The sequence below is a fragment of the Hemibagrus wyckioides genome, linkage group LG11 (genome assembly GCF_019097595.1).
Source record: "Hemibagrus wyckioides isolate EC202008001 linkage group LG11, SWU_Hwy_1.0, whole genome shotgun sequence".
NCBI lineage: Eukaryota > Metazoa > Chordata > Actinopteri > Siluriformes > Bagridae > Hemibagrus > Hemibagrus wyckioides.
The window spans coordinates 31091064-31103208 of record NC_080720.1 but is presented as its reverse complement, the minus strand read 5'-3'; the positions used below and the strand labels follow the sequence as shown (position 1 = coordinate 31103208).

At 40.1% G+C, this 12145-nt stretch overlaps 1 protein-coding gene across 1 annotated transcript in view; it reads left to right on the top strand.

The window, feature by feature from the left end:
- Nucleotides 1-12145, top strand: part of b3galt1a (UDP-Gal:betaGlcNAc beta 1,3-galactosyltransferase, polypeptide 1a) — a 28047-nt gene that overhangs the window by 10063 nt on the left and 5839 nt on the right. The gene's annotated exons all lie outside the window — the stretch shown is intronic.

The following is a 12145-nucleotide window of genomic DNA, read 5'->3' as shown; positions in this document are numbered from 1 at the left end:
TGTGTGTGAGTTCTCAGAGTGTGTGTGTGAGTTCTCAGAGTGTGTGTGTGAGTTCTCAGAGTGTGTGTGTGAGTTCTCAGAGTGTGTGTGTAAGTTCTCAGAGTGTGTGTGTAAGTTCTCAGAGTGTGTGTGTGAGTTCTCAGAGTGTGTGTGTGAGTTCTCAGAGTGTGTGTGTAAGTTCTCAGAGTGTGTGTGTAAGTTCTCAGAGTGTGTGTGTAAGTTCTCAGAGTGTGTGTGTGAGTTCTCAGAGTGTGTGTGAGTTCTCAGAGTGTGTGTGTGAGTTCTCAGAGTGTGTGTGAGTTCTCAGAGTGTGTGTGTAAGTTCTCAGTGTGTGTGTGTGAGTTCTCAGAGTGTGTGTGTGAGTTCTCAGAGTGTGTGTGTGAGTTCTCAGAGTGTGTGTGAGTTCTCAGAGTGTGTGTGTGAGTTCTCAGAGTGTGTGTGTGAGTTCTCAGAGTGTGTGTGTGAGTTCTCAGAGTGTGTGTGTGAGTTCTCAGAGTGTGTGTGTGAGTTCTCAGAGTGTGTGTGTAAGTTCTCAGAGTGTGTGTGTGAGTTCTCAGAGTGTGTGTGTAAGTTCTCAGAGTGTGTGTGAGTTCTCAGAGTGTGTGTGTAAGTTCTCAGAGTGTGTGTGTGAGTTCTCAGAGTGTGTGTGTGAGTTCTCAGAGTGTGTGTGTAAGTTCTCAGAGTGTGTGTGTAAGTTCTCAGAGTGTGTGTGTAAGTTCTCAGAGTGTGTGTGAGTTCTCAGAGTGTGTGTGTGAGTTCTCAGAGTGTGTGTGTGAGTTCTCAGAGTGTGTGTGTGAGTTCTCAGAGTGTGTGTGTGAGTTCTCAGAGTGTGTGTGTGAGTTCTCAGAGTGTGTGTGTGAGTTCTCAGAGTGTGTGTGTAAGTTCTCAGAGTGTGTGTGTGAGTTCTCAGAGTGTGTGTGAGTTCTCAGAGTGTGTGTGTGAGTTCTCAGAGTGTGTGTGTGAGTTCTCAGAGTGTGTGTGTGAGTTCTCAGAGTGTGTGTGTAAGTTCTCAGAGTGTGTGTGTGAGTTCTCAGAGTGTGTGTGTGAGTTCTCAGAGTGTGTGTGTGAGTTCTCAGAGTGTGTGTGTAAGTTCTCAGAGTGTGTGTGTGAGTTCTCAGAGTGTGTGTGTAAGTTCTCAGAGTGTGTGTGTGAGTTCTCAGAGTGTGTGTGTGAGTTCTCAGAGTGTGTGTGTAAGTTCTCAGAGTGTGTGTGTGAGTTCTCAGAGTGTGTGTGAGTTCTCAGAGTGTGTGTGTAAGTTCTCAGTGTGTGTGTGTGAGTTCTCAGAGTGTGTGTGTGAGTTCTCAGAGTGTGTGTGAGTTCTCAGAGTGTGTGTGTAAGTTCTCAGAGTGTGTGTGTGAGTTCTCAGAGTGTGTGTGTGCGTTCTCAGAGTGTGTGTGAGTTCTCAGAGTGTGTGTGTGAGTTCTCAGAGTGTGTGTGTGAGTTCTCAGAGTGTGTGTGAGTTCTCAGAGTGTGTGTGTGAGTTCTCAGAGTGTGTGTGTGCGTTCTCAGAGTGTGTGTGAGTTCTCAGAGTGTGTGTGTGAGTTCTCAGAGTGTGTGTGTGAGTTCTCAGAGTGTGTGTGTGCGTTCTCAGAGTGTGTGTGAGTTCTCAGAGTGTGTGTGTGAGTTCTCAGAGTGTGTGTGTAAGTTCTCAGAGTGTGTGTGAGTTCTCAGAGTGTGTGTGTAAGTTCTCAGAGTGTGTGTGTAAGTTCTCAGAGTGTGTGTGAGTTCTCAGAGTGTGTGTGAGTTCTCAGAGTGTGTGTGAGTTCTCAGAGTGTGTGTGTAAGTTCTCAGAGTGTGTGTGAGTTCTCAGAGTGTGTGTGTAAGTTCTCAGAGTGTGTGTGAGTTCTCAGAGTGTGTGTGTGAGTTCTCAGAGTGTGTGTGTAAGTTCTCAGAGTGTGTGTGTAAGTTCTCAGAGTGTGTGTGTAAGTTCTCAGAGTGTGTGTGAGTTCTCAGAGTGTGTGTAAGTTCTCAGAGTGTGTGTGAGTTCTCAGAGTGTGTGTGTGAGTTCTCAGAGTGTGTGTGAGTTCTCAGAGTGTGTGTGTGAGTTCTCAGAGTGTGTGTGTGAGTTCTCAGAGTGTGTGTGTGAGTTCTCAGAGTGTGTGTGTAAGTTCTCAGAGTGTGTGTAAGTTCTCAGAGTGTGTGTGTGAGTTCTCAGAGTGTGTGTGTGAGTTCTCAGAGTGTGTGTGAGTTCTCAGAGTGTGTGTGTGAGTTCTCAGAGTGTGTGTGTGAGTTCTCAGAGTGTGTGTGTAAGTTCTCAGAGTGTGTGTGTGAGTTCTCAGAGTGTGTGTGTGAGTTCTCAGAGTGTGTGTGTAAGTTCTCAGAGTGTGTGTGTAAGTTCTCAGAGTGTGTGTGAGTTCTCAGAGTGTGTGTAAGTTCTCAGAGTGTGTGTAAGTTCTCAGAGTGTGTGTGAGTTCTCAGAGTGTGTGTGTGAGTTCTCAGAGTGTGTGTGAGTTCTCAGAGTGTGTGTGTGAGTTCTCAGAGTGTGTGTGTGTGTGAGTTCTCAGAGTGTGTGTGTGAGTTCTCAGAGTGTGTGTGAGTTCTCAGAGTGTGTGTGAGTTCTCAGTGTGTGTGTGTGAGTTCTCAGAGTGTGTGTGAGTTCTCAGAGTGTGTGTGTGAGTTCTCAGAGTGTGTGTGAGTTCTCAGAGTGTGTGTGTGAGTTCTCAGAGTGTGTGTGTGTGTGAGTTCTCAGAGTGTGTGTGTGAGTTCTCAGAGTGTGTGTGAGTTCTCAGAGTGTGTGTGAGTTCTCAGTGTGTGTGTGTAAGTTCTCAGAGTGTGTGTGTGAGTTCTCAGAGTGTGTGTGTGAGTTCTCAGTGTGTGTGTGTAAGTTCTCAGAGTGTGTGTGTAAGTTCTCAGAGTGTGTGTGTGAGTTCTCAGAGTGTGTGTGTGAGTTCTCAGAGTGTGTGTAAGTTCTCAGAGTGTGTGTAAGTTCTCAGAGTGTGTGTGTGAGTTCTCAGAGTGTGTGTGTGAGTTCTCAGAGTGTGTGTGAGTTCTCAGAGTGTGTGTGTGAGTTCTCAGTGTGTGTGTAAGTTCTCAGAGTGTGTTTGTAAGTTCTCAGAGTGTGTGTGTAAGTTCTCAGAGTGTGTGTGTGAGTTCTCAGAGTGTGTGTAAGTTCTCAGAGTGTGTGTGTGAGTTCTCAGAGTGTGTGTGTGAGTTCTCAGAGTGTGTGTAAGTTCTCAGAGTGTGTGTGTGAGTTCTCAGAGTGTGTGTGTGAGTTCTCAGAGTGTGTGTGTGAGTTCTCAGAGTGTGTGTGTGAGTTCTCAGAGTGTGTGTGTGAGTTCTCAGAGTGTGTGTGTAAGTTCTCAGTGTGTGTGTGTGAGTTCTCAGAGTGTGTGTAAGTTCTCAGAGTGTGTGTGTGAGTTCTCAGAGTGTGTGTGTGAGTTCTCAGAGTGTGTGTGTAAGTTCTCAGAGTGTGTGTGAGTTCTCAGAGTGTGTGTGTAAGTTCTCAGAGTGTGTGTGTAAGTTCTCAGAGTGTGTGTGTGAGTTCTCAGAGTGTGTGTGTAAGTTCTCAGAGTGTGTGTGTGAGTTCTCAGAGTGTGTGTGTAAGTTCTCAGAGTGTGTGTGTAAGTTCTCAGTGTGTGTGTGTGAGTTCTCAGAGTGTGTGTGTAAGTTCTCAGAGTGTGTGTGTAAGTTCTCAGAGTGTGTGTGTAAGTTCTCAGAGTGTGTGTGTAAGTTCTCAGAGTGTGTGTGTGAGTTCTCAGAGTGTGTGTGTGAGTTCTCAGAGTGTGTGTGTGAGTTCTCAGAGTGTGTGTGAGTTCTCAGAGTGTGTGTGTGAGTTCTCAGAGTGTGTGTGTGAGTTCTCAGAGTGTGTGTGTGAGTTCTCAGAGTGTGTGTGTGAGTTCTCAGAGTGTGTGTGTGAGTTCTCAGAGTGTGTGTGTAAGTTCTCAGAGTGTGTGTGTAAGTTCTCAGAGTGTGTGTGTGAGTTCTCAGAGTGTGTGTAAGTTCTCAGAGTGTGTGTAAGTTCTCAGAGTGTGTGTGTGAGTTCTCAGAGTGTGTGTGTAAGTTCTCAGAGTGTGTGTGAGTTCTCAGAGTGTGTGTGTAAGTTCTCAGAGTGTGTGTGTGAGTTCTCAGAGTGTGTGTGTAAGTTCTCAGAGTGTGTGTGTAAGTTCTCAGTGTGTGTGTGTGAGTTCTCAGAGTGTGTGTGTAAGTTCTCAGAGTGTGTGTGTGAGTTCTCAGAGTGTGTGTAAGTTCTCAGAGTGTGTGTAAGTTCTCAGAGTGTGTGTGTGAGTTCTCAGAGTGTGTGTGTAAGTTCTCAGAGTGTGTGTGTAAGTTCTCAGAGTGTGTGTGTGAGTTCTCAGAGTGTGTGTGTAAGTTCTCAGAGTGTGTGTGTGAGTTCTCAGAGTGTGTGTGTGAGTTCTCAGAGTGTGTGTGTGAGTTCTCAGAGTGTGTGTGTGAGTTCTCAGAGTGTGTGTGTAAGTTCTCAGAGTGTGTGTGTGAGTTCTCAGAGTGTGTGTGTGAGTTCTCAGAGTGTGTGTGTAAGTTCTCAGAGTGTGTGTGTGAGTTCTCAGAGTGTGTGTAAGTTCTCAGAGTGTGTGTGTGAGTTCTCAGAGTGTGTGTGTAAGTTCTCAGAGTGTGTGTGTAAGTTCTCAGTGTGTGTGTGTAAGTTCTCAGTGTGTGTGTGTGAGTTCTCAGAGTGTGTGTGTAAGTTCTCAGAGTGTGTGTGTCAGTTCTCAGAGTGTGTGTGTCAGTTCTCAGAGTGTGTGTGTAAGTTCTCAGAGTGTGTGTGTAAGTTCTCAGAGTGTGTGTGTAAGTTCTCAGAGTGTGTGTGTAAGTTCTCAGAGTGTGTGTGTAAGTTCTCAGAGTGTGTGTGTAAGTTCTCAGAGTGTGTGTGTGAGTTCTCAGAGTGTGTGTGTGAGTTCTCAGAGTGTGTGTGTAAGTTCTCAGAGTGTGTGTGTGAGTTCTCAGAGTGTGTGTGTAAGTTCTCAGAGTGTGTGTGTAAGTTCTCAGAGTGTGTGTGTAAGTTCTCAGAGTGTGTGTGTAAGTTCTCAGAGTGTGTGTGTGAGTTCTCAGAGTGTGTGTGTGAGTTCTCAGAGTGTGTGTGTGAGTTCTCAGAGTGTGTGTAAGTTCTCAGAGTGTGTGTGTGAGTTCTCAGAGTGTGTGTGTGAGTTCTCAGAGTGTGTGTGTAAGTTCTCAGAGTGTGTGTGAGTTCTCAGAGTGTGTGTGTAAGTTCTCAGAGTGTGTGTGTAAGTTCTCAGTGTGTGTGTGTGAGTTCTCAGAGTGTGTGTGTAAGTTCTCAGAGTGTGTGTGTAAGTTCTCAGAGTGTGTGTGTAAGTTCTCAGTGTGTGTGTGTGAGTTCTCAGAGTGTGTGTGTAAGTTCTCAGAGTGTGTGTGTAAGTTCTCAGAGTGTGTGTGTAAGTTCTCAGAGTGTGTGTGTAAGTTCTCAGAGTGTGTGTGTAAGTTCTCAGAGTGTGTGTGTGAGTTCTCAGAGTGTGTGTGTAAGTTCTCAGAGTGTGTGTGAGTTCTCAGAGTGTGTGTGTAAGTTCTCAGAGTGTGTGTGAGTTCTCAGAGTGTGTGTGTAAGTTCTCAGAGTGTGTGTGTAAGTTCTCAGAGTGTGTGTGAGTTCTCAGAGTGTGTGTGTAAGTTCTCAGAGTGTGTGTGTCAGTTCTCAGAGTGTGTGTGAGTTCTCAGAGTGTGTGTGTGAGTTCTCAGAGTGTGTGTGTAAGTTCTCAGAGTGTGTGTGTAAGTTCTCAGAGTGTGTGTGAGTTCTCAGAGTGTGTGTGTAAGTTCTCAGAGTGTGTGTGAGTTCTCAGAGTGTGTGTGTAAGTTCTCAGAGTGTGTGTGTAAGTTCTCAGAGTGTGTGTGTGAGTTCTCAGAGTGTGTGTGTAAGTTCTCAGAGTGTGTGTGTGAGTTCTCAGAGTGTGTGTGTAAGTTCTCAGAGTGTGTGTGTGAGTTCTCAGAGTGTGTGTGTAAGTTCTCAGCCGTTCGTACTCTGATTGTTGTCCCTGTGGTTGAATATTCAGGTCATAGTTTCTGGTTAAACGTTGTTGTTAAGTTCTGAACTGTTTACTGGGTTTGTTAATAAACCTCCACGTGAACCTGAACCCTCCATCTCCTCCACCCAATGTTTGGTTCAATATTGTGATGGAAAATGTGAATCTGAGGGTGGACTTGTTTTAAAACCTAAAGCTAATAATCTGAATAAAATGTAATTCATCCGTTTCTGCAAACTAAGGGAAAGTGAAGGAGCCGAGTGTCTATGATGATGGATTAGACAGACTGGGAGAAGGGAAGGGGGATTATGGAGTGGATCATGTTCTTTGTTTTGCAGGGAAAGGAAGAAAAATGTGTCTCTCTGCTGGAGCGAGTGTCATGTGATTTTTAGTTGGACTGGAAATTTTGCTGAGACATGATAAAAAGGCCAAATCCTCCACCCTCTCCTGAATCCTCCACCCTCTCCTCAATCCTCCACCCTCTCCTGAAGTCTCCACCCTCTCCTGAATCCTCCACCCTCTCCTGAATCCTCCACCCTCTCCTGAATCCTCCACCCTCTCCTGAATCCTCCACCCTCTCCTCAATCCTCCACCCTCTCCTCAATCCTCCACCCTCTCCTGAAAACTCCACCCTCTCCTCAATCCTCCACCCTCTCCTCAATCCTCCAGCCTCTCCTGAAACCTCCACCCTCTCCTGAAGTCTCCACCCTCTCCTGAATCCTCCACCCTCTCCTGAAGCCTCCACCCTCTCCTGAATCCTTAATATTACAACTCTACACTGGAGGATATTAGCTTCCCTTACATGTTAGTAACATAAAGTTTAGGTCAGACTGAACATCTGAATCTACCTGGCAAAATCAAATCAAATCAAAAGGACTCAGGACATCAAAGATACATTCAAAGGAAGGAAGGAAGGAAGGACGGACGGAAGGAAGACATAAAAGAGGAAGGAAGGAAGGATGACATAAAGGAAGGAAGGAAGGAAGGGCAAAAGAAAGAAAGGTAAGCAAGCAAGGAAAGAATAAAGAAAGAAAGAAAGAAAGAAAGAAAGAAAGAAAGAAAGAAAGAAAGAAAGAAAGAAAGAAAGAAAGAAAGAAAACATGTTAGTAAGGAAGAAGAGAAAAAAGGAAGGAAGGGAGGGAAAAAGAAAGAAAGAAAGAGGGTCCCAGTACCTAGTAACTTTATTTGTCCGGTTATTTATGACCCACAAAACAAATGTAAAATCCAAATGTGAAATCCAAATGGAAGAAACATTAGCACTGACTTTAGCACTGACTCTGGACTTTAGTCAGTTGTTGCTGTAACATCTCAAACCACAACACCACCACCAGGTCACCAGGGGGCGCTCTCACCCGAGTACTCAACCACTTCCGGGTTAAGGTCATTTAAATAGCGCACATGCTAGCGTTTCTGTCTGTTTCATGGCCACGTTTTTTGGATGGTTTGTTTAGATTTCATAAACTCTGCTCACGGTTTCTCAACCCATGACGTCATGTGCTTCATTACAGATCTTCAGCTAGCTTGATTGTGTTAGCGTAATATCCGTTCTCTTTAAAACGACACAACACCCTGCCCACCTGTAAAACCCCCAGTGTTTGTTTGCCAAAGAAAATAGTGATGTGTGAAATAAAAACTGTTGTGTCTCTGTTTTAGCCTTGTAGCTATACGCAGACGTTAGCCAAGAAATGTCTCACTGGATTCTTTTACATTAAGAGGTAAATTGTGTAGGTTTTATTGTTTTTTTCTGTTATTAAACTGTTCCTCTGGCTGCTGAATGACTGCATGATATACAGCTTCATGTGTCCGTGAAACAAAATACGAATGCCAGACAAATTCATGTTCAACTGTTTATGTAAATGTAGAAATGATCCAGATGTTCACTGTAAAAAAAAATCCCTGCAGACTGTTCTGTTTATATCACCACCGAGGATGAGCGAGAGAGAGAGAGAGAGAGAGAGAGAGAGCAAAGAGGGGGAGGAGGGAGACAGAGAGATAGACACACAGACAGACAGAGCAACAGACTGTTTATATCACCAGTGAGGTGACACAGATGAAAGAGAGAGAGAGAGAGAGAGAGAGCAGAGAGGGGGAGGAGGGAGACAGAGAGATAGACAGACAGACAGACAGACAGAGCAACAGACAGACAGAGGAGAGACAGTGGAGAAGAGAGAGACAGACAGACAGATAGGAGAGATGTTGAGAAGGGAAAGAGAGCACGAGTGAGAGAGAGAGAAGAAGAGGGATGGAGTTGTAGTGTCAGAACTGTGATGTAATCGTTAGTTGGTTTGAAGCCCGGTGGCGTTATAAGAGCAGACGCCATTAGCACATCGTCCATTATCACTCTTCTATCCTTCATCACTCCTCATCCCTCACCCTCATCCCTCACCCTCAGCCTCCAGCGTTTCTCTCCTTACTGCTCGGGTTTTCTCCTCAAGCTCTGAGTGGGATATGGCGGGAAAAGAGTCTTAGTATTAGTGTTAGTAGTAGCATTAGTGTTAGTATTAGCATTAGCATTTGTTTTAGTATTAGTGTTAGTATTAGCATTAGCATTTGTGTTAGTATTAGTGTAAGTATTAGCGTTAGTGTTAGTATTAATATTAGTGTTAGCATTTGTGTTAGTATTAGTGTTAGTATTAGCATTAGCGTTAGTGTTAGTATTAGTATTAATAGTAGTATTAGTGTTAGCATTAATGTTAGTAGTAAATAATCTGCACCTCTTTGAACATTGTATTGAACTCTTTCTTTAGGAAGTCATGCTCTTGAATTATTGGGAGTAATATGGAGTATGACGACGTGAGAGTGAACTCACCTGTGCTCTCACTCGTGATTATTACTCTCATATCTCGCTCTCATCACACCGTTTCATCAGCACTTAAATGCTTGAAACCATGAAATTGCCACATTATCCACAGACTTTTAAACGCGCGTTGAAAGCGAAACATTTTGTATATCGCCTAGAAATCACATAAACTAATGGTCCCTGCTTTATTTCCCCAAAAACATCTCTTGTATGTCTATAAAGCAGTCTGTCCTGATGATGTCCTTTTTTTTTCATTGTATTTTCGCTGTAGTTCTTCTAACCACTGATCACACGGTAGTCACACGTCATCACACGGATTAATACGACGCACCACCGCAGCTCACACGTGATCAGCGTAATGCCTCGTAGCTCATTCGTGACCTGATTGCCCTCCGGTCAGCGTTCCTGCCACATCATCGTCACAAACCTCCTCAGAATAAACTCTAGAGTGAGAAAAAAGCTGCTGCTGCTAAAACTGAAACTCCAGAGCGTCCACTGATGTCAGATTAACACCCATATGGACGAAGGGTGCGGTCAGGTTGCTGACGCAGCGTTCTATAAGAGACTGAATACTCACTGGATTCAATTCCTTGTTTTTTTTGAATACACAAGCAGCAGAAATAAAGCCGTATAGTGTTTATGTTTGTCTACATGATGCACATGTAGATGTTTCTGCAGCACCAGGAGATTCAGCTGCCTCTTTTCCAGTATCAGTCTTAACATTTGATCAAGTTCTGAAGAACTCTTTTATATAAATAAAATGTTCTTAGTCAGCGATCTAAACTGTGTGAATATATCTTGATATATTGATGTAAAATAAATAAATAAATAAATAAATAATAATAATAATAATAAAAATCCTTCTAGCAACCAAATGATCCATCGTACTCTTTTCCTGAATGTATGTCACGGGGACATTTCCTTAATTTCATCACACTCGTCCTCATTTCCTCTTTGTCTCAAATCACCTCCAGCTCTATTGGTATCAGGATCCTTATCGATGCTGATAGACTCTTTAATGTGTTTAAAGTCTTAATCTATAAAATATATTAATAAAAGATGCTGTAAATCTGTGTCTGTAGCTGTCCTAAAAAGTATAGGTATCAAAACTGATATAATAATTAGAATGTACGTGAATAAAATACCATGTGCAATATCATATTATTTGCAATATGTTCTTAGTTCCCTAGCACCTTTTTTGTACTTTTGAATACATTTTGTATATATAGAATATTTCATCTATATTTAATTTATATTTTTTTATTACATTTTGTATATATAGAATTTTTCATCTATATTTTTAATGTATATTTTATTTATGTTTTTGAATACATTTTGTACATATAGAATATTTAAACTATATTCTTTTTATTTATATTTAATTTATATTTTTTAATACATTTTATATATATAGAATATTTCATCTATATTTTTTATTTATATTTCATTTATATTTTCGATTACATTTTGTATATCTAGAAATTTTATTTATTTTTTTCATTTATATTCCATTTATATTTTGAATACATTTTGTATATATAGAATATTTGACCTATATTTTTTATTTATATTTTTGAACACGTCTTGTAAAATTTGTAAAATATTTATTTTTTTCATTTATATTTCATTTATGTTTTTGAATACATTTTGTATCTATAGAATATTTATTTTTGTCATTTATATTTCATTTATATTTCCGAATATATGTTGTATACATAGAATATTTCATCTCTATTTTTTATTTACATTTCATTTATATTTTTGAACACATTTTGTATATATACAATATTTCATCCATATTTTTTCATTTATATTTCATTTATATTTTCAAATACATTATGTGTATATAGAATATTTCTTTTTTCATTTATTTAATTTATGTTTTTGAATACATTTTGTATATATAGAATTTTTTTAAATATTTAATTTATATTTTCGAGCAAATTTTGTATATATATAGATTTTCTTTTTTCATTTATATTTTATTTATATTTTAAATACATTATATATATATATATATATATATATATTTATATATATATATATATATATATATATATATATATATATTTCATTTCTATTTATTTCTTTTAAGTAATCTGAAGCAGTCTCTGGCAAAAGAATGAACAAAGTTCTATTGTATTTTAAATTACTTCACTACACATGTGGTAAACTTGTCAAATTAACTGCTCATCTACTTACAACAGTAAATATGATTAAAGTGCTAGAAGGATTAAGTTGAATTGAATGAAAATGGCCTACAGAGGCTATTCAATCCTTCTCACAGCACTTTGCATCTGTAACATCAGCGCAAATGACTTCTCTGAAAGCCGTTTCAGATTAAACCTCCCGACTAATCAATACAGGAGACGGTTTACTCGTGCATGCAAATAATCTGTTGGGAGAAAAACACGTTATTGAAGCCGTTCAGGTAGTTTGTACCTTTAATTTGATCACCTTTCCATCTAATGCTTGTGTTGTGGCTCTTTTACGAAGATCACCGGATTCATCTGGTACTCTATACTTATTTTTTATTATTTATTTTAAACCAGGGTTAGAATTCAGCAACAGTTAAAGCATACAGTATACAGGATGTGTGACTAAAAATATCCAGATAACAAAATAAAATCGGAAATTGTTCAATTTTATACGACTCGGCATCCTTGACTAGCACTCTGTATCCAAAATCTAATATTTATGCCTCTAAGATTTTTTAAGATATTTTGGTGCTTGTACTTACATTAATTATTATTATTAATAAATATAAATAAGTGAAGTATTAATATCACTTATCACATTAAAATATGTAATAATATATTATATTATTATATATGTATGTAATGTAATATATATATATAACAATATCACATATTATTATTACAATTTTATTACATTATTATTATTATTATTATTATTATTATTATTATTATTGTTGTATCTGTTTACATAGGTTTCCTTCCGAGTTTTCGGTTTCCTCTCTCTGTATTGCTCTGTATATATATATATATGTCAAGCCCAACTTGCTAATCTTAAGGCTCGTGTGATATATTTCTCACTTATTGACCAGACCTGAGATGACCTAGAGAAATGCTGAGGTCAAGCTGAGCTCCACAGTGGTGATGTGATGACTTTGTGTGTTTAATGTGTGTGTGTGTGTGTGTGTGTGTTGAAATGAAAGTCTCAGTTTCTTTCTGCTTGTCCTTTAATTTAAAGTGCCTTAGGTGACCTTTCTGCTGCAAATGCATACATAGTAGAAAGAGACAGAGAGAGAAAAAGAGAGACAAAGAGTGAAGTGTGTGTGTGTGTGTGTGTAACTCATATCTGAGTTCCAGTTATATCCGGTTTTATCTAACTTTATCTCACAAGATGTCACATACAGGCAGAGAAACAGAGACAGTGAAATGAAAATAAAGCAACG